Source organism: Phocoena phocoena, chromosome 17 (assembly GCF_963924675.1).
Source record: "Phocoena phocoena chromosome 17, mPhoPho1.1, whole genome shotgun sequence".
Classification (NCBI taxonomy): Eukaryota; Metazoa; Chordata; class Mammalia; order Artiodactyla; family Phocoenidae; genus Phocoena; species Phocoena phocoena.
In genome coordinates this window covers 52,651,943-52,671,576 of record NC_089235.1, presented here as the reverse complement: position 1 = coordinate 52,671,576, position 19,634 = coordinate 52,651,943, and positions in this window count along the sequence as shown.

Genomic DNA, 19,634 nt, shown 5'->3' with positions numbered 1-19,634 from the left:
TTCTAATTTTTTTATGTTTATACAACTGAAATCTATTGTTTTTGTCATCTGTAGTCTTCACTTAATATCCTAGAAGAATTTCTCCTGTATGATTAAAAGTTATGAGAAGATATGGTCTTTCTTTGAACAGTGTAAAGAAGGATTGATGCATTTCATAGTCTAATGCTTTGTTTTTGCAGTAAAAATATAAATGGCTGTTAAGGAACATCCTCTCCAGGAGAAAGGCAGCATGAAAACTGGCTTCCTTATTGAAAACTACATGTGGCCAGGGTCAAAGAACTATCTACTATGATCTCTTTCAAGGCTATGGTGCATTTCCAGTGCCACTGCAAGCTGGTGATAGAAAGAATAAAATGTCTAAACTTGGATCACTGTAGCTTGTCACAACTCATCTATATGAATGTACCCTTAAGTGCAAGTCTTATTAAAAAGGAAGGACCTAAGAAGGACTAGGCTGATCCAATCCCATGGCTCCAAAGCCTATTAGCCATATTTGGTCTCACGGCCAAGTGAAAATAAAATGCTGATCAGCACAGAATGACAGATTTTGTGGCAAAAACACAAAGTCAAAGTAACTGTCATTACTTGTCAAAATCCCCTCTTGCCACAAGGTAATGGTGGAAACATGGCTAGAGTTTGAGCCATTTCTGGAAAAAAGTCATCTGGTCAGATTGCACATGATTCATTTGTTTCAGAAAAGGTTAAAATACCAAGGTTATTGGGCTTCCCTGGTGGCCCAGTGATTGAGAATCTACCTGCTAATGCAGGGGACATGGGTTCGAGCCCTGGTCTGGGAAGATCCCACATGCCGCGGAGCAACTGGGCCCGTGAGCCACAACTACTGAGCCTGCGCATCTGGAGCCTGTGCTCCGCAACAATAGAGGCCATGATAGTGAGAGGCCTGCGCACAGCAATGAAGAGTGGCCCGGCTCGCCGCGACTAGAGAAAGCCCTCGCACAAAAACGAAGACCCAACACAGCCAAAAATAAATAAATTAATTAATTTTTAAAAAAATACCAAGGTTGTTTCAAAACTGACTTCAGCCAAAAATCAATTTTTTCACATTAAATTTAAGCTACTATATTTTCAAATATTTTTTAGAATATTTTATAACATAGTACTTCTAGATTACTGATATGCATAATGCATTTTATATATTAATTTTCCTTATTTAAAAATAATCTGTTTTATTTTGGAAGATTAATATTTTTATGTTCATGGTCAGTATCTATACACTGTGTTTAAGTATTTAAAATTTTATGAAAATAAAGATTTGAGTGACTGTTTGGAATCACTGAGATGGAAAGAAGAGAAACTATATTATATTCTCTTCCCTCCAGGCTGGGTCACCCTAAACCATACCACGCATTGTCTCCTAGAAACTGTAGTCATCTCACAAATTTTAACTAAGGAAATTTCTTAACTTCTAGCCTAGGAAAGTGGGATTTTGGATTCAAGAGATTTATGATGATATATTTCACAGCTAAAAATTAAACTATAAATCCCAGTAGCTGGAAGGAATAATTAGTTGGCCTTTGAACAATGTTTTAATTTACATTTTGGTACTAACTTGAAATTTTATCTCAACAGCTGTAAGATTTTTCTAGTCAAGCACATGAAGGTTCATTGCTCCTTTCATTCAGTTATTCAGCAACTATCTTGTGCCAGCTGTTGGTGTTAGCAGAGCAAAGCAACATCATCATTCATTCATTCCATAATATTCACTGGGTACCTACTGTGTCAGGCATTGTTTTAGATGATTGAGATACATCAATGAAAAAAACTGAGACAAAATTCCAGCCCTCAACGTGCTTACATTCCGGTTGGGGGGGAGGAGGGGAGTGAAATAAAAGATAAACATAGTATGGAAGTATATTATGCATTTTGTTAGAAGGTGAAAAATACTATTTGAAAAAGTATATAGCAAGGCGGTCAGGGAAAGGATTGAAATTTTAAATAGAATAATCATAGAAGGCCTCGTTGAGAAGGTGACATGCGAGCAAAGACTTGAAGGAGAAGAGGGAGTGAGCCATGTGCATATCTCCATGGGCAAAGGGAATAGCCTATACATAGACTCTGGGATAGGACAGACTGGGCCTGGCATGTTTGAGGCCCTGAATAGAGGCCAGAATATCTAGAAATGAGTGAACAAGAGGAAGAGTCAGCAGAGATAAGGATAGAGAAACAAGGGGAAAGATCATGTACAAGCCCATTGGAGGATTTTGCCTTTTATTCTGAAAGAGATGGGCAGCCATCGGAGGGTTTTGACTCAGGGAGTGACATGAGCTGATTTAAAGTCCGTGAAAGTACTCCTACAAAGGGTTTTGGTATCCTGTACATGTTCTCCAAATTTACTGACCCCCCACATTCCATTTCTGCTGTCCAGTTCTGATATCTTTCCCTTCTCCTCAATGCTAATTCTCCCTTTGAATACCCTCCCCTTTCAGTATTTCACATTCAATATTCCTCTACCTTTCACATGAGTCCTTTATAACTTGGATCTCCTTTTCAAAAGTCAGTTTATCATTTTCTCTACCTATTTTTTTTTGTTTTTATCCTTCTTTCAAATTATTTTGCTACTACAATACAACCAAAATGGAGAATGTTACCTCATTGTCATAACTCCCCATACTAAACTATATTCAGTATCACATGCTCCCACCCACTTCCAAATAAGTGACATTCTCTGGAATGAGTATCTTAACAACTGTGGATAGCACTGTCCTAGGTAATGGAGCAAAGACCTAGGCATATTCACCACTTCCTAATGTATTTTTAACTGCTGTGTCACAGCCTCTGAGTTTCTGTGTAACCTCTTCTAAATTTAAAACTTTCTGCTATTTAGCTCCCTGAATGGCTAATAGAAAAAAATGTGGGTTTTTTTTTTTCCATTTCATTTCCATGTACTCTGAAGAGAATAAGGTTGTGACGAGAGTTACTTTAAAGAACTCGTAATATTGGGTAGAAACAGAAACAACGTTCATTTGAGCACTTTGTGACTTGTTATGGTCCTTTAATTGTGATTTCAAATTGTCTATTCAATTTAGATGGCAGCGGAAGATTACATTTTGCAGGAATGTCTATTGTACTTTGGCAGCTGTTCAGCACCAATATTCCAACTTCAGTAGACAAGGAAGAGGCCTTCTGCAAAGGGACCAGAACTGCAACCACATTCTGGAAATTTTTGAGCAGATCCAGGTTGCACCTTGTTTTAGTTTCAGATTGCCCAGAAGATCCTGGGATAATAATTCAAATTCGAGTAATTTATTTGGCAAGTAGAGGCAATACTGCAAGAAAAGTGGGGAGGTAACACAAGAAATGGAAGGCAATCAATAAAGGATATACTATTCCAGCCACCACAGTGGGCAACTGAAGCTTATTCCCACAAGGGGACTCTGGGAAGTGTTATAAAACACATGCCTCAGAATTATCCCACCCAAGATGCAAGGGGGCTGTGGATATATATATATATATATATATATATATATATATATATATCTCAACTTCCAGATTCATTTGGTCAAGAGCTGTTCTGTGGGTATTATTAATTCAGTGCTTCTAGTATGCCACTTTTCGAAGTTGGGGGTAAGAAGTTGAAGAAGACAAGTCCTTGGGCTCATCTGGAAGTTAGAAGTCTGGCAGAGCAAATTGAAACATCTGAGTGATCTGACAGCATCTGCTACACATCTGGATCCACCTCCCCTCCAGGGTTGCATATATTAACTCACAGATTGTCTGCTTCACAATTCCATGGAACACAATGCACACAGATGACAAGGTGAGTGGTGCCCCTCTGGAGTCATGCAGCTTGACCATGCCTATCTGGGGCCCAGTTCAGTCCATACAACTAATAGCTGTTTTGGTACTTATGACATTAAACAGTCAACTTCTCTCATAAACTTCTCTCACAATTAGTTCTCATCATAATCTACAGACAAGGCCTGACTTCAGCCACCATGATTCAATTATAGAAATTTCTGAATAACTTCCACTGAGACTGAAACTGAATCTTCAGAGTTATTAACCCTTGTCTCTTTAGTATTATTACTTTTCACTAACTGGCCTGATCAATCAGACATATACAATCCATTACAATTAGTAGGATGCTCCTGGAACCAAAGTGAAGACTGATGGGTTACAAAAGGCAAGATGAAAAGCTAAGAAAAGTTGTTCCCACTATAATGCTCTTTGTATCTTGGGCCATGCTCTCTTTCTCTACTAATATGGGAAGAAACACATACCATTATTTAACAAATTCATGAAGCACAAACAATAACCCCTCTTTGATGTTGGGTATAGTCACATGAATAAGGCACACTCTCAGCGCACATTAAGTTCATGGTATACGAAAAACACAGCCATGAAAACAATTGTAGTACAACAGCTGGTAACATCCGTATTGAAACAACAGTCGTTAATGAGGGGTGTTAATATAATTTTTCAAATTCCAGGCATCAGTATTTAACTGTAATGGTCAAGCTGGATTCACATAGCCCAGGCATCCATGTTTAATAAAGTCTTTAACTTGGGACTTTGTGAAAACAATACGAAAATCTGAATATGTTTGAACTTATTCATTGACATGGGAACTATACAGTTTGCCACACCTGAACTTAAACCAAGGTATTAATAATAAGCCAAATACCATCCAGTAGGGTTCTGATATCAGTGTTTGGCTATTCCTCACTTAAGGAATGACCAGAAGAGTGGCCAAGACAATAATGTCCATTCTGATCTCAACTGGATTCTTCTTCTTCTAGGTTTGCTGATTTTCTGTGTCTCCCAAATTTTCTTTTTGTCCCATACAATCTACCCTGGGATTGTGTCATTCTGAGAAGTTACGTGAAGTGTGTTTGAAGTAGAATCTTTATCACTTAGTTGCTTTTGTGTTTTGGTTCCCTCTAATGTTTTCTATAAAATGCCTGTTCCTGTTGCTTGGCTGTCTCACTAAGCTGATTGCTCTCTGGCTATGTTCTCCTGCCCATAGTGAAGGATGACTACATTCAGTTCCAGCTGTTCTGAAGATTTGCTTCCTACTTAGAGCCTGTGCTCAAAATGAGCCCCCCATTTCACAGTGTCAAGGCTCTTCCAATATACAATATTATTCAGCAGCTTACCACTTGAGGCTCAATTTTCTGAGGTCATGTGATTAAAAAAAAGCAGGAACTAGAATTTCCAGTAGATACTGAGTACCCCAAGTGTATACTGACTCTACCAGGTAGGTCCTGGTACAACAGAGAGTCTTACTTGATCTGTGTTTGAGAATAATAGAGACGGCTTTATAGGATTTTTAGATAGACTAGTTAATTCTCCAAATACTAGAATTTCTTGGATTAGCCATAGCATTAGCTCTCTGGCATTCCTTTCATGGAGTAAGGAGGATCCCGTTGTGTGATTTCTTTTTTCAAAAATTAGCAACTTCAATAGTAGATCTTATAGCACTATGTAGATACCCCATGAGTTTTGAAAAACTTGTTAAAATCAATATAAAGTATATTCATCACCATAAATTGGTCAATTATTGCCAATACTCCTCTGAATGCACTGCTCATTGCTGTCTATTCCACCTAGTGACATGATCATAGAAAATAAATATGGAGTGGATCACTAGAATTGACTTTCTCCAAAAGATCTGTCTCAGAATTTTCCTTTTATTCCTTCACATGCTAAGCATCTATGCCTGGAACTAAAGTCAGGCTTACGGAGAGGGTTAACACAACAACTGGTGAGAGAGAACTTACACTTATTGTGCACCTACTATGATTTATGTATAGCTCCTTATAACTATCTGATTTGATCTTCATAAAATTCTTATAGGCTATAAATTTTCTCTTATAGTTGAGGAAACAAAGAATATGAATGACTTTCTTAGGATCTGAATATATGTCCTTCAGACTACTGAGGTCATGCTTTTCCATTTGTGTTTCTGCTACATAAGATAAGTGAAGTTGAAAAGTTGTATTTAATTAAATCTTGATCTTCAAGTCAAAACCATTTCTATTTGAAATATTCCAATCCATTCATTCAATAGCCAATATTTCGAGCATCTGCTTTGTGGGAAGTGTTGTATTAAACCTATCCCTACCCTGCCCATTCTCTATCATCTTGTTTTGAGCACATGCTCAAGGACATGACACTTTTACAGATTTGAAAGTTTTTTAACTTCAGAAGGATCCTTGTTGGTTGATCTCTTTCAGATATATTTGAGGTATGGGGAGGAAAGTTAATGCCACTGCTTTGTACATTTTAATTCTTTGACTTGAAACTACCAGGACAATAAACTCGACTGGCTCATTCCAATGAACCAAATATCAAACTGGGTTCCACCCCTCTGTGAACTTTGCACAAAACAAAGAGTCCTCCTCAGATAAAAGAGTGGTCCTAGCAGTGGATGGACACCCCAGAAAGCAGCTGTGCTTGTCCAGGATGAATCCATGACATAGTCTTAAATAGATCTACCAGCCAACCGGAAAAATACTGAGACCGTGTCTCACAATGCCAGAAAAAAAAAAAAAAAATCTCATCTTCCCCTGATTTCATCTACAATGAAATCAAAGATTGGATTTCCGGAAATATTTGGATGACTGAGTAGAATTTTATGCAGCTTCATCTCAATATTTGGTAACATTTAGACACAGCCTGAGGTTGCTAAACTCAAGCCATTCCCTACAGTTAAAAACACTTTTTTTCTCCTCTCCTCCCCACCCATAAAAATGGTCTCATTGTTCTTTATTTAGTCTAACAGAAGGATCCATGTACCAGTACTACCTTAGCTTTGCTTGGCTTCAATTATACAAACTAACCACACTCAGTTGGATGGTAACTGCCGTAGCAGTGTGCCTGCCGTCTCCAATTCATGAGTGGAGTTTTTCCACCCTCAATGTCAGGTACAGGATATGAATCGAGGATCAGAATTCTCCAGTGCAAATGGGGGGAAGTTCCAATGAAATGATACTGCTTCTAAGATTAAGGTATACTAATCTGCTCCCTCATACATAATAATAATAAAAACAGCCAGATTTTAAATTGATTAATCACTATGATCCTGGCACTATACTAACTTTCTTACATATATTATCTCATTTAACAATATGGAATTTATCTATATTTTGTCAAATTCTTGAATACTTGAATATGTTTCTCTCTCTTTTTTAAAATCACAGTTTGTTTTAATTCAGTTGAGCTGTTCGTTCTCTCCTGTTTGCCCTGAGGGCTGTCAACTCCCTGCTGCCATGCAATACCAATTACATATTTTCAGACCACTAATCTCTCTCCACCCCACCAGCTTTCCTGCTCCTGACCACAGAGTGACAACATCAGCTGCACCATGCCACGGAAAAGAGGACTCAACATTTCAGGAGAACCAGCTCAGCTAAGAGAGTTTCCCGAGTTGTGAAAAACCTCTTAGCACTTCAATGTTGTATTAACCTCAGCTTCACCTGCGTTTCTTTGGGTAACAGGGATCATTAGCCATGTGAACACCTTCCATCCAACCAAAAACAGAAACAGGATGATCGCTCTTGAATCAGGGGGAACTTCTCAGCCTGGCAACAAGGTAATACAGCTCAGTGGGCAGTGTGGCTGAGTGGAAACCCTGTTTTCATGAGAGCCAGAAAACCAAGATACTGTTTGACTCTGAGCTAGAATTTAGCCTTTGGCTCTACCTGAGCCCAGTTGGAGGGGGCTTTTATTTATTTATTTATTTATATTTTTGGAAGGGGCCTTTTAAATTAGATAACTCCTAGCCAAATATAAAAGAAACTGCTTCCAAAAATGAGCACAGGTCATCACCTGTCTCTGCCAGTAATTCAGGTCATATATTTTGACCATATTCAACCAAGGCTCCTGTGGACCTTTATCAGGCCCCAGGATCCTTTCCTGTTTCAAAAAACACAGCTTTGGCAGGATTAATGAAAAGTTTTATCTTATTATTCCAACTTTACACTCACTTTAAAAACATCATCACTGGGCTTCCCTGGTGGCGCAGTGGTTGGGAGTCCGCCTGCCGATGCAGGGGACGCGGGTTCGTGCCCCGGTCTGGGAGGATCCCACGTGCCGCGGAGCGGCTGGGCCCGTGAGCCATGGCCGCTGGGCCTGCGCGTCCGGAGCCTGTCCTCCGCAACGGGAGAGGCCACAACAGTGAGAGGCCCGCGTAACGCATAAAAAAAAAAAAAAAAAAAAAAAAAAAAAAAAAAAAAACATCATCACTAAGCATAGGTATGATATTTTCTTAATTTCTTAATCTTAATAAAGTGTTCTTTATTGTTAATTGGTCATTCTCTGGAACTTTGATCCACATCTTGTATGGATTTTGAAGTTTAAAACAGTTATTACAGGATCAAAGCCAATTACATTATGATTATTTTCTTATTTCTTTTCATTTTCCCCTCCTTTATTTTTAATCTAAAAGTATTTACTTTTCAAATATAATTTTCTCCAAATTGCTGGGTCTTAATTCTAGAGGGAACATGGGATGCAAAAGAAGTTTCCTGGTAATATCTCACAAACCACTGAATTCATCCATCTTTCACAGATTTCTGTCTCCAGACCTTCCACAAAAGTGTAGAACAGTTGCACTTATACTTTGTTGGATATAACTATTTTCAAGGCTCCTTAATCTGTTTCTGAAAGATTGAACCAGTTTTATTAAAGGTCTTGTGGGTTGTTGAGGACACAATTAAAGTAAGGGAATTAAGTTTAAAGTATCAAAATAAATTACTATGATATTCGTTTGTCTTACAAATGGGGAAGTGATATCATAGGGTACATTAAGACTCAGCCACAACCACACAGCATATGGGAGACTCAGAAACAAAATGCTATTAATGATCTAAAGTTTTCATATATTGTGCTACACGATGCCTGATATTAGACTAAACTAAGACACTCTTTTTTCCAAAGACTTTGCAGGGTAAATCATTATGTAAGCAGATGGTGCTTCTTGACCCAATACTTAGTCTGTGTTCTGAAGTAAATGTTGAACACAGCACCAGAATGACCTTAGTCATTGGCCATTTGTTCATAGAGGAGTTAAACAGGAATGAAAGTACCGTATATTTTGTCATAGAGCAATGAAAGGAATTTTTATAACAAGTCAAATACTTTATCCAAATTCAGAGTGAATATTTCATTTGTAATTTCATTGTCAGCATTTTTTTGAGTGCAGGAAAAATTGATATGAGGAAGGGAAATGGGTCTTCTCACTTCTTCTGGAGAATGCTCCAGTCTTTCATTTTGGAGATAACTGGCACTTCCATCTGATTTGTGGATATTAATGATAAGCTGACAATATAAAAAGCATACAAGTGGATATATTTCCTCTGCTTTTGAAAATCTTACATTGAATCTTATTAAAGTTAGAAAAAAATAAAACTAATACATGATTGCTCCAAATAAGAGTATTCCCAGATCACAGGTTATTTCCACTCACTACCAAGAATTGGAGGATAGATGATTTCCTTCTACTCCTTCCCATGGCCATTGCAAATATCACCAGCCAAATATTCTCTACATTTCAGTCCAGAATAGAAAGTGAAAGCATTGTGGCTCAGTAAAATTTTCAAATTACTAAAGGGACCAATGATGATTAACTTTTATGGTAATTTGTTTGGCAGGATAACATGTGTATGTCCTCCCTATATCCACTCCTTCTCAAGCAGACGGTCAACATTTTGTAACCCCAGCCTCAGAGACTTTGAAAGGAAATGATGTTTTGAGGCTCAGGAAGTCAAGTCCAGGAAGAAAGGAGAGATGATGCCTTTTGAAAAGCTGAAACACAGCTGGAAAAGGAAAAGAGATCTATAAGTCCTCTGAGCAATGTCCACATATACTCTGTGACAGCAATCTCAGAAGGTGGCAAGACTTTAGAGGGGAATGGTTGCATGGTGTGTATAAGAAGCCAGGATCATAGACACCAAGATTCCAAGGTCATAAAAATTCTTCCCTGCACCCAAGTATAGCACAAAAAAGCAGAGCTCCAGACCTGAAGTGACAATGTAAACTGGATTAATGTTGCAATGCAGAATACTGATTGACATCCATATAAATTTCTCCAGTGCTTTAGCACCGAGTAGGATCACAAAGTTTGGGAGGATAGGGAAAGCCAGTCACATTGACCAAGAAGTCTGGATTCTCAGGATTGATGTAAAAAAATTTTAATGTGATATTTTTGTATAAATGTGTTTATTTCACTCTGATGAAAGGTAAACTTCCTTGATATATAAGATGCTATCAATGTAACAAAATACCCAATACCAAGATAGGTATTCTTTTTTTTTAATATTTATTTGGTTGCACTGGGTCTTAGTTGTGTCAGGTGGGCTCCTTAGTTGTGGCAGGCAGGCTCCTTTAGTTGCAGCTCAAGGGCTCCTTAGTTGCAGCATGCATGTGGGATCTAGTTCCCTGACCAGGGATTGAAACCAGGCCCCCTGCATTGGGAGCATGGAGCCTTAACCACTGCTCCATCAGAGAAGTCCCCAAGATACGTATTCTTGAAAGTCACAAAAACTGGTTTCTTTGCCTGCTTCTGCTTTAGGTATCTCCTTTGACCTTGAACTACTCCTTGAAATATGCTCAGCTCCATGTTCCTCATTTAAGATGGGAACAAGTATAGCTGTCAGGTTTACCTCATAAAGCTAGTAGACACAGAATTACCAAGAGTAGTAAGTAGTAGTACCAATAGAGTTGGTGCTAGGATTTGGCTCAAGATGGCGGAGTAGAAGGACGTGTGCTCACTCCCTCTTGCGAGAGCACCAGAATCACAACTGCTGAACAATCATTGACAGGAAGACACCAGGACTCACCAAAAAATATACCCCACATCCAAAGACAAAGGAGAAGCCACAGTGAGGTGGTAGGAGGGGTGCAGTCACAATAAAATCAAATCCCATAACTGTTGGGTGGGTGACTCACAAACTGGAGAACACTTATACCACAGAAGTCTACCGCCTAGAGTGAAGCTTCTGAGTCCCACGTCAGGCTTCCCAACCTGGAAATCAGGCAATGGGAGGAGGAATTCCCAGAGAATCAGACTTTGAAGGCTAGCGGGATTTGATTGCAGGACTTCGACAGGACTGGGGGAAACAGAGACTCCACTCTTGGAGGGCACACACAAAGTGGTGTGTGCATTGGGACCCAGGGGAAGGAGCAGTGACCCCACAGGAGACTGAACCAGACCTACCTGCTAGTGTTGGAGGGTCTCCTGCAGAGGCGGGGGGTGGCTGTGGCTCACCGTGGGGACAAGGACACTGGCAGCAGAAGTTCTGGGAAGTACTCCTTGACATGAGCCCTCCAGGAGTCTGCCATTAGTCCCAGCAAAGAGCCTGTAGCCTCCAGTGCTGGGGCGCCTCAGGCCAAACAACCAACAGGGAGGGAACCCAGACCCACCCATCAGCAGACAAGAGGATTAAAGTTTTACTGAGCTCTGCTCTCCAGAGCAACACCCAGATCTACCCACCACCGGTCTCTCCCATCAGGAATCTTTCACAAGCCTCCTAGATAGCCTCATCCACCAGAGGGCAGACAGCAAAAGCAAGAAGAATTAAACTCCTGCAGCCTGTGGAACAAAAACCACATTCACAGAAATATAGACAAGATGAAAAGGCAGAGGACTATGTACCAAATGAAGGAACAACATAAAACCCCAGAAAAAGAACTAAATGTAGTGGATATAGGCAACCTTCTAGGAAAAGAATTCAGAATAATGATAGTGAAGATGATCCAGGACCTTGGAAAAAGAACGGAGGCAAAGATGGAGAAGATGTGAGAAATGTTTAACAAAGACCTAGAAGAATTAAAGAACAAACAGAGATGAACAATACAATAGCTGAAATGAAAAATACACTAGAGGGAATCAACAGCAGAATAACTGAGGCAGAAGAACGGATAAGTGACTGGGAGGACAGAATGGTGGAAATCATTGCCATGGAACAGAATGAAGAAAGAAGAATGAAAAGAGCTGGTGCTACAGGGAGATCAGCTCGGTGCCTTGTGACCACCTCGAAGGGTGGGATAGGGAGGGTGGGAGGGAGGGAGATGCAAGAGGGAAGACATATGGGAACATATGTATATGTATAACTGATTCACTTTGTTATAAAGCAGAAACTAACACACCATTGTAAAGGAATTATACTCCAATAAAGATGTTTAAAAAAAAAGAGTTGGTGTTATTGTTGCTATTGTTATTTATTAGTGTTGCTATGATGTGTCTTGAAAATAGAATAGCTTCTGTAATAAGACCTACCAATGATTATTGTCAATATAACAATTAACAGGCATCATAGTTTCTCTAGCTGACAAATGTAAATGCTGTGGGTAATATAAACATACATTTACATATTTGTACATACTTTGATAAATTATTACACAAAAACTAGAAATCAACTTACAGATTATATTTCTAAAAGCAGTACAATTATAAAGAGTTCTTTGAAAAGCCACTTATTAAATTTATGAACTGACTGAGAAGGTGTCCTGGTTCGTTTTTGGTCATGTGAGTAATACTCAAATATGGATAATTTGTCTTTTAAGTGATGTTTCAATAACCAAATGTTGGTGGCAAACTTACTTGAAATAGAGCATGGTGTCTTAACCAAGCAATATTTTTGCTTTGGGTCAGGCAAACAAGAGCTGCAGAACCAGGAAATGTGGAGGGAGCATGGAAAATATTTAATCAACACTTATCCCTCTAGAGGAAAATCACTAGTATCTATAAAATGAAGCAGATGACAGTGTTGTTCTGCGTCTTAGTATGAAGAGAGGAGGTACTAGGCATGTCGTTTCTTTCAATTTAAAGAGGGAAAAGTAAATATGCAGAAATCTGGGGGAGGGGAAAGACGTGGAGAGGCAGACTCTACGTTGTACAATTCAAAGATGAACAAAAGCTAGGAATACTACTTTTATAAATTATGTATACGAAGGGGAAATGAATTAAACCATTAAAAATATCTAAGGGATCTGAAATTTACTAGTCTATAACTTGATACTTTCTTTATCATAACCAGATTATTATGGAAACAGCTAGTCAGTAAGTGGTTTCTGTCTACTTAAGCACTACCTACCCAATAAGTTACCTATTATAGCAATAATCTAGAAATCTGTTTAAATATAGCAGTGAGATACTTCCATAATCGTTGAAGTTCTTATTTCTAATTAGCAAAAAAGAGTGACATTAAAAATTGCTTAGTAATCAATGGTCATTCTAATTAAGGCCAGAGGTAACATTCTTTCCTTGCTTACTTGTTACACTGAATGAAAGGCTGCTTTTGTAAAACCACACATTTTTTGAGAGAAAGATGGTCTATAGCAACTTAGTGTTTACATATTATACATTTCCTTTCCTCTCAAGGTTCAGATATTGGTTTCAGCACCCTTCATGCAAGAGAATGACTGAGTTGAGGCTGAATGGAGATTGACCACACTCAACCTCAGAGAGGAGAGATGCGGGGCAAAACTCAGGAGAAATTTGGATAGTCAGTGGTCTTTTCTCATACCATCCTCATTTAACCTTGATAAGGTCACTCTGGTAGAAGAGTTGCTTTTTTAAAGTTGAAATATAAAGAAATGAGGTCAAGTTATCTATGGAAATCCTACTTCTTGATTTTATGCTCTGAGTGAGGATAAAAGCAGCATGCAAGTGAAATAAATATACTTAAATACAGTACTGGTGAAGAGACAGCCAAGGGAAATGATGTTTCAACACGCATGGTACAGGGGGTTCAGCTCGAGTCAACTTGTGTTTCCTCCAAGTCAACAATATAAGGGCAAAAATGGGACCAGAGTTTAATGACAAATCAAGGTTTTTCTGTCTTGGTACCAACAATCGCAGTGGAGAACTCTAGTTCCAGATGAAATCTCCCCAACGAATTCAAGAAGACCCCAAATAGTGCTTGCTTTTATTCTCTTGTCCATCTTATAGTCCCCTATTTCCTCTTCTCCTGATTCAGCAGATTCGAATGCCCCTTCTAAGAGTGAAATACTCTGCTTTGTTTCCTTTTTGTGGTATTCAGTTGTTATTTTTGCCACCAATCTCCATTTCTCCACCTTCTAGCAATGGCAACCAAAGTTTTCCTTTGTGGGAATTTTTCCTCCTCCTCCTTTCTCAGTCCTGTTGCTTAAGTGGGATTGCCCCCACCCCAATTAGCCAACTGTATGTATAGCCTCTTGTCCTGGTTACAATGACCTATTCAGGAATGGACATGTAACCCACTCAAGGTGAATGAGATATGAGATATTCGCTCTGTCTTCTATGGCAGCAATCATAAGAGCCTGTCTCAGGCCCTAGACGGTTCAGTATATGTGAAATCTGACTGTCTCTGCCACTTCCTTACTCTAAGACACGCCTGCTGATGCCCCCTGTCATGCCACCTACTAGCTATGTGGTCTTGGACTAGTTGTTTAACTTCTGTGTGCCTCTGTTTCCTTACTACAATGGGTTGTTATGGGAATTAAATCAGTTAATGTGTATACAGTACTTAGAACAGTTCCAGGCATGTCATAAGCACTCCTTGCGTCACTCAGGTTTCAAACATTGCAGTTGTCTTGGACTCATCCTCTTTCAGTGCATCTGCCATTCACTGAAAATTCTCTGTTCTGTACCACCAGCCCCTTCTTTTCCAATCTGTTATACTCCACCGACTAAGTCCATATTCTTCATACCTGTGGACTCTTTTGTTTACCTATGTATACTTTTAATGGACACCTATAGGATTTCCTATTCCAGCACTTTTGTCTAGGTAGGAACTGCTCAGCCCTCTACTCCTTTCCAAATGGCTCTGTAGGAACTGCCTCCTTAGTATAGCCTGAGTCACAACCACTAGCACCAGACAGAGCTTATTGGTCAGCAAGTGAGCCAGAGAGTCCCTTGTCTGGAATGTGGAACTTGCAGCCCAATAAGAAGGTGGCAAAATTTCTCTCCAGAGGCTAAATCTCTAAAATGTAAAACTGCTGTGGTAGCCAAGTTTTCTGCCATGTAGAAATATCTGATTAACCCTGTTTCTTTTTCACTTTGGACTTCTTAGAAACTTTAATATGGTAATATAGTAAGTCATATATCTAGTTACCCTAGGTACCTCTGTTGAGGGCTAACTCTGACTTCCATGCTTCCTCTCTGCAAAGTGGCTCAATTTCATCACATCCACTGATTTTATTTTTTTATTTTTTTGTGGTACGCGGGCCTCTCACTGCTGTGGCCTCTCCCCTTGTGGAGCACAGGTTCCAGACGCGCAGGCTCAGTGGCCATGGCTCACAGGCCCAGCCGCTCTGTGGCATGTGGGATCTTCCCGGACCGGGGCACGAACCTGTGTGCTCTGCATCGGCAAGCGGACTCTCAACCACTGCGCCACCAGGGAAGCCCATCATCCACTGATTTTAATTGGAGGTAATCATTAGCCTGAGATTTGTCCATAGGGCTGAAGAACTGACTGCAGCATATTAACAAATTAGACTCTACCTCAGAAGCCTGGATCTTTCTGTTTTTAATATAATCAGCCCCATTTAGCCTCTTTAGCTTTGCTTGAGCCATTCTAGAACAGTACATGATTCTCTTGAGGACATTTTGAAGTGTGTCATATTATCTCCTTTTTTACAGATGTGGAAATGGAGGCTCATTTAAACAACTGACTTAGGTCAGGACGTTGGTTACATGGGTAATGGAAGAGATATAAAGCAAGAAACCTCTGTGGCCCCTAGGGTAGGAGAGCAGAGGAGAGGTAGTTTTCCTACAGCCCAGAATCCAGGGTCACCCAGTGAAAGCTGGAAACACAGAAGGCCTACCCGTCTTGCCAGAATTTTGTACTAAAGAGGGTAGAGATGTCCAGTGGGAGTCAGAGCGAGTAAGGAGATACCGGAGACCCGTCCACAGCAGGAAAGACAGGGAAAAGACTCTGGCTTCCATCTTCCTTTTGCCCTCCAGTCTACCTGAAGCTGGTTGACAAAGTAGTCTAGGAAATGTAGTTCACTGTTATATAGAAGAGAGGAAGAGAAAGGCAAATAGGGAAACGACTACACACACTCCCCTGCTTAAAAGATTGCAACCCATAGGTGAGCTTTGTAATTTTTTGCAGGGGAGTAAGTCTAAAGTTCAAGAAATGTCCATCGACAGATGAATGGGTAAAGAAGATGTGGCACATATATACAATGGAATATTCCTCAGCCATAAAAAGGAATGAAATTGGGTCAGTTGTAGAGATGTGGATGGGCCTAGAAACTGTCATACAGACTGAAGTAAGTCAGAAAGAGAAAAACAAGTATTGTATGTTAACGCATATATGTGGAATCTAGAAAAATGGTACAGATGAACCTATTTATAAGCAGAAGTAGAGACACAGATGCAGTGAACAAACGTATGAACACCAAGGGAGGGAAGGGGGGTGTGGGATGAATTGGGAGATTGGGATTGACATATATACACTACTATGTATAAAATAGGCAACTAACGGGAACCTGCTGTATAGCACAGGGAACTCCACTCAGTGCTCTGTGGTGACCTAAATGTGATGAAAATCCAAAAAAGAGGGGATATATGTATACATATAGCTGATTCACTCCGCTGCAGAGCAGAAACTAACACAACATTATAAAGCAACTATACCCTAATAATAAAAAAAGAACTCAGAACATAGAATGAGAGTCTACACGTTTATTAATATTGAGATGTTTGCTACTGTGGTTTAAACTCTAGGAGCACCGTTTTTTTTTTTTTTTCCTTGTTAGAACAGAAACTGACTCCAATTTAAAACAGACATTTCAGAACTTCTCTGCACAAAATCTCTAGCTATGCTTTTACTATTGCTATTGTCATAAAGACAAATACTAACTCAAATTATTTTACTTAATAGGGGCTTTATTGTACATAAATAAGGAAGCAAGCCCCTTTTCATACAGACCATCTTCCCAGAAGCCAAGGGAAGCCACAGAACCAGATATCAGGAAGGGCAGAAATCAGAACAGAACTCATGGAGGTTGGAATCAAAAGGTCATTCAGAATTTAAGGCAGCTCTAGCAGCAAAAGCCCATGGATATTCAGTCCAGATCTACACCTTTTAACTGACTCAGCTATCCTCTGCATACCTCTTATTTTCTGTCTACTTCTCTTCCTGATACCCTCTGGTTTATTCTTTTCATACTTGGCAGTGCAGAGTCTAAGAGAAGTAATCTAACTGGCTCAACTAATAACACTTCATCTTTTTTGGAACAGATTTTTGGGACAATATCACATAGGCTGTTGTCCATGCTATGGATCTGCTAACCTTGGCTCAGTTACCCATTGAGTCTCATCACCTGCTGCAATGGATCACATGGCACAGGGCATGGATTATACAACCTGGCTGCCTGAAACTACCTTCTCAGCAGGACAGTTTTCCTTAGAAAATCTGTTGTGTGACTGCATCTTTGACCTTGGAGAAGGAAAAGAATAAAGAAGAGAAAGGAAGAGAAAATCCTCCTCCAGAATGAACAACTAATGAATCTAACTGAAACAAATTGAATCATTTAATCCATCTTCATCATCAGATATCATGAAAGGAAAACATATCATTTTACTATAATATTCTATCTTGACAAAAAGTGCTTAACAATCTTATGTTAATTTATTCTTTCTGCATCCCAGAGAGATTGGTCAGTTTTGTTTGCCTACTCACAAAAGTAGATTTGTCACACAGTTAGAATTTGTATTCAGCATTCCAGGATATGAGCCTGTTTTTAATCTAGACCAACTAGCTTCCAGCCACTGTGACACTGGCTGCTATGAAAAACACACAGATCTTTTTTACTGCACCAAAAAAAAAAAAAAATCAATCCATATTGGGAAATTAGACCTCTCCTTGCAACTATCAATTTGAGAAACAGCCATTTGTTTCTGTGGGAGTGCAGAATGAACCTGGCTGTTTTAAATAGATGACCTAAGAAGCCCATTACAGATGAATCAAGATTGGATTAGAAAATAAATGTGAACAAAATCATCAGAGTTATGCTGTGAAATGGCCTAAGTTCATTTTCACTAGAAGTGCCAATTAGGCTGAATTATCGATAATGCTGCAAAATGTGGTAAACGTAACGCAGTGTTTGGGTAGGATTCTGTTTAGCTGGTTTTTGGTTTTAAGCCACCGAATTTTTAAAACCTTAATGCCCTTAAATCTGAGATGGGATGTGACCACAACATGTCTTATAAAGTCTGTATTATTCTCTTCCTTCTGTTGTCTAATCTCCCATCTCTCAGTACTGAGATGATGAAGAATAGAAGTAGCCATAGTGTAAGGTCAGACAGGGGTCCATTAGCACAATTTTATGTAGTATCTTAGATGGGCAAAAGAAAGTCTTCCTCTACATCTAGTCCTTGTCCAAAAGCTATGGTTCAATTTGACTACAGCCTTAAAAGGGGTAGTGAGTAGAATAGGGATGACCCAGCAAGGCTAATACTCAAACTATACTCCTGAAAATAATTACCAGTTCCTTCAGACCTAATTCATGACTACAATGCTTTTAAATTCTTTTAGGAATCATTGCCAGCATGTGCACTGATACTCAAGTTTTTGTAGTCATCAGGGCTCCTACATGGTGATTTAGCTATTAAGCAAATAATGTCCATCAGGTTAATCTTAGGTAAACAGCTGTGTTGCCATCTGATTGATAATACATGGAATCTGTTTCTGAACATGTGGCTCTTTTTAAAAATTTTTATTGGAGTATGGTTGCTTTACAATGTTGTATTAGCCTCCACTGCACAACAAAATGAATCGGCCATACACATACAGATATCCCCTTCCTTTTGGACTTCCCTCTCATTTAGGTTACCACAGTGCTGAACATGTGGCTCTTTGAAAGAATGTATAACCAGCTTCCCACTTAAAAGAGCTTTCAACTGGGAAGTTTGGATTCATACAGTCCAAAGAATAAAATCTGTGTCTAAGGATTTGGTTGTTTTCATTATTTTAATGTTTTGTTATGTGGTGAGTTTCTTCTTCCTTCACAGTCTTCTATTCAACACCAAGGCAATAAAAACATTTTTTTGCAAATGCAAGTAAAACGTTTACTTATTCCTTATGCATAGTCCTAACTGAATGATATATTTGTAGCATTACCCCTGATATTTCACATCTTAATAGACATTTTACATTATTGTTTTTGTGCTGCAAGCAATATTGTTTTGAACCAAATATCCTTTAGAGCACCTTTTTCATCTGGCTACACATCTCTGCATCAGCACCTGAGTCAGATGCTCCAAGATAGTACTGCTATCTATTCAATAAACAAGTATTGAGCCTTTGTTATTCCCTAGATCCTGCAACCCCCCTCTGTCTCTTTACATACTGACTCCGATCTGCACACAACCACATTTAGACAGCCACATTTTCTCGGGCCAATCTCAAGTTCAGGCAAACTCCATTAGGAATCGAGTTTAGGCATCTCCATTCACCATTCTTTGACTTGATCTCATTATTCCTTCTGCTAGTGTAGCCTTCCTACATATTTAGTATCTGAGTTCCTAGGCTATTAATGCACTCAGAAATCTTTGGGACTAAAACCTTTCTTGCATCGTTTAGTCTTCTACTGTTCTCTTGACCCACGATGTCTCAACCTTGTACTCCATGGGGGGGACTTTGCTTCCTGCTACTCTTTTCCCACTCCCGTATCCAGGA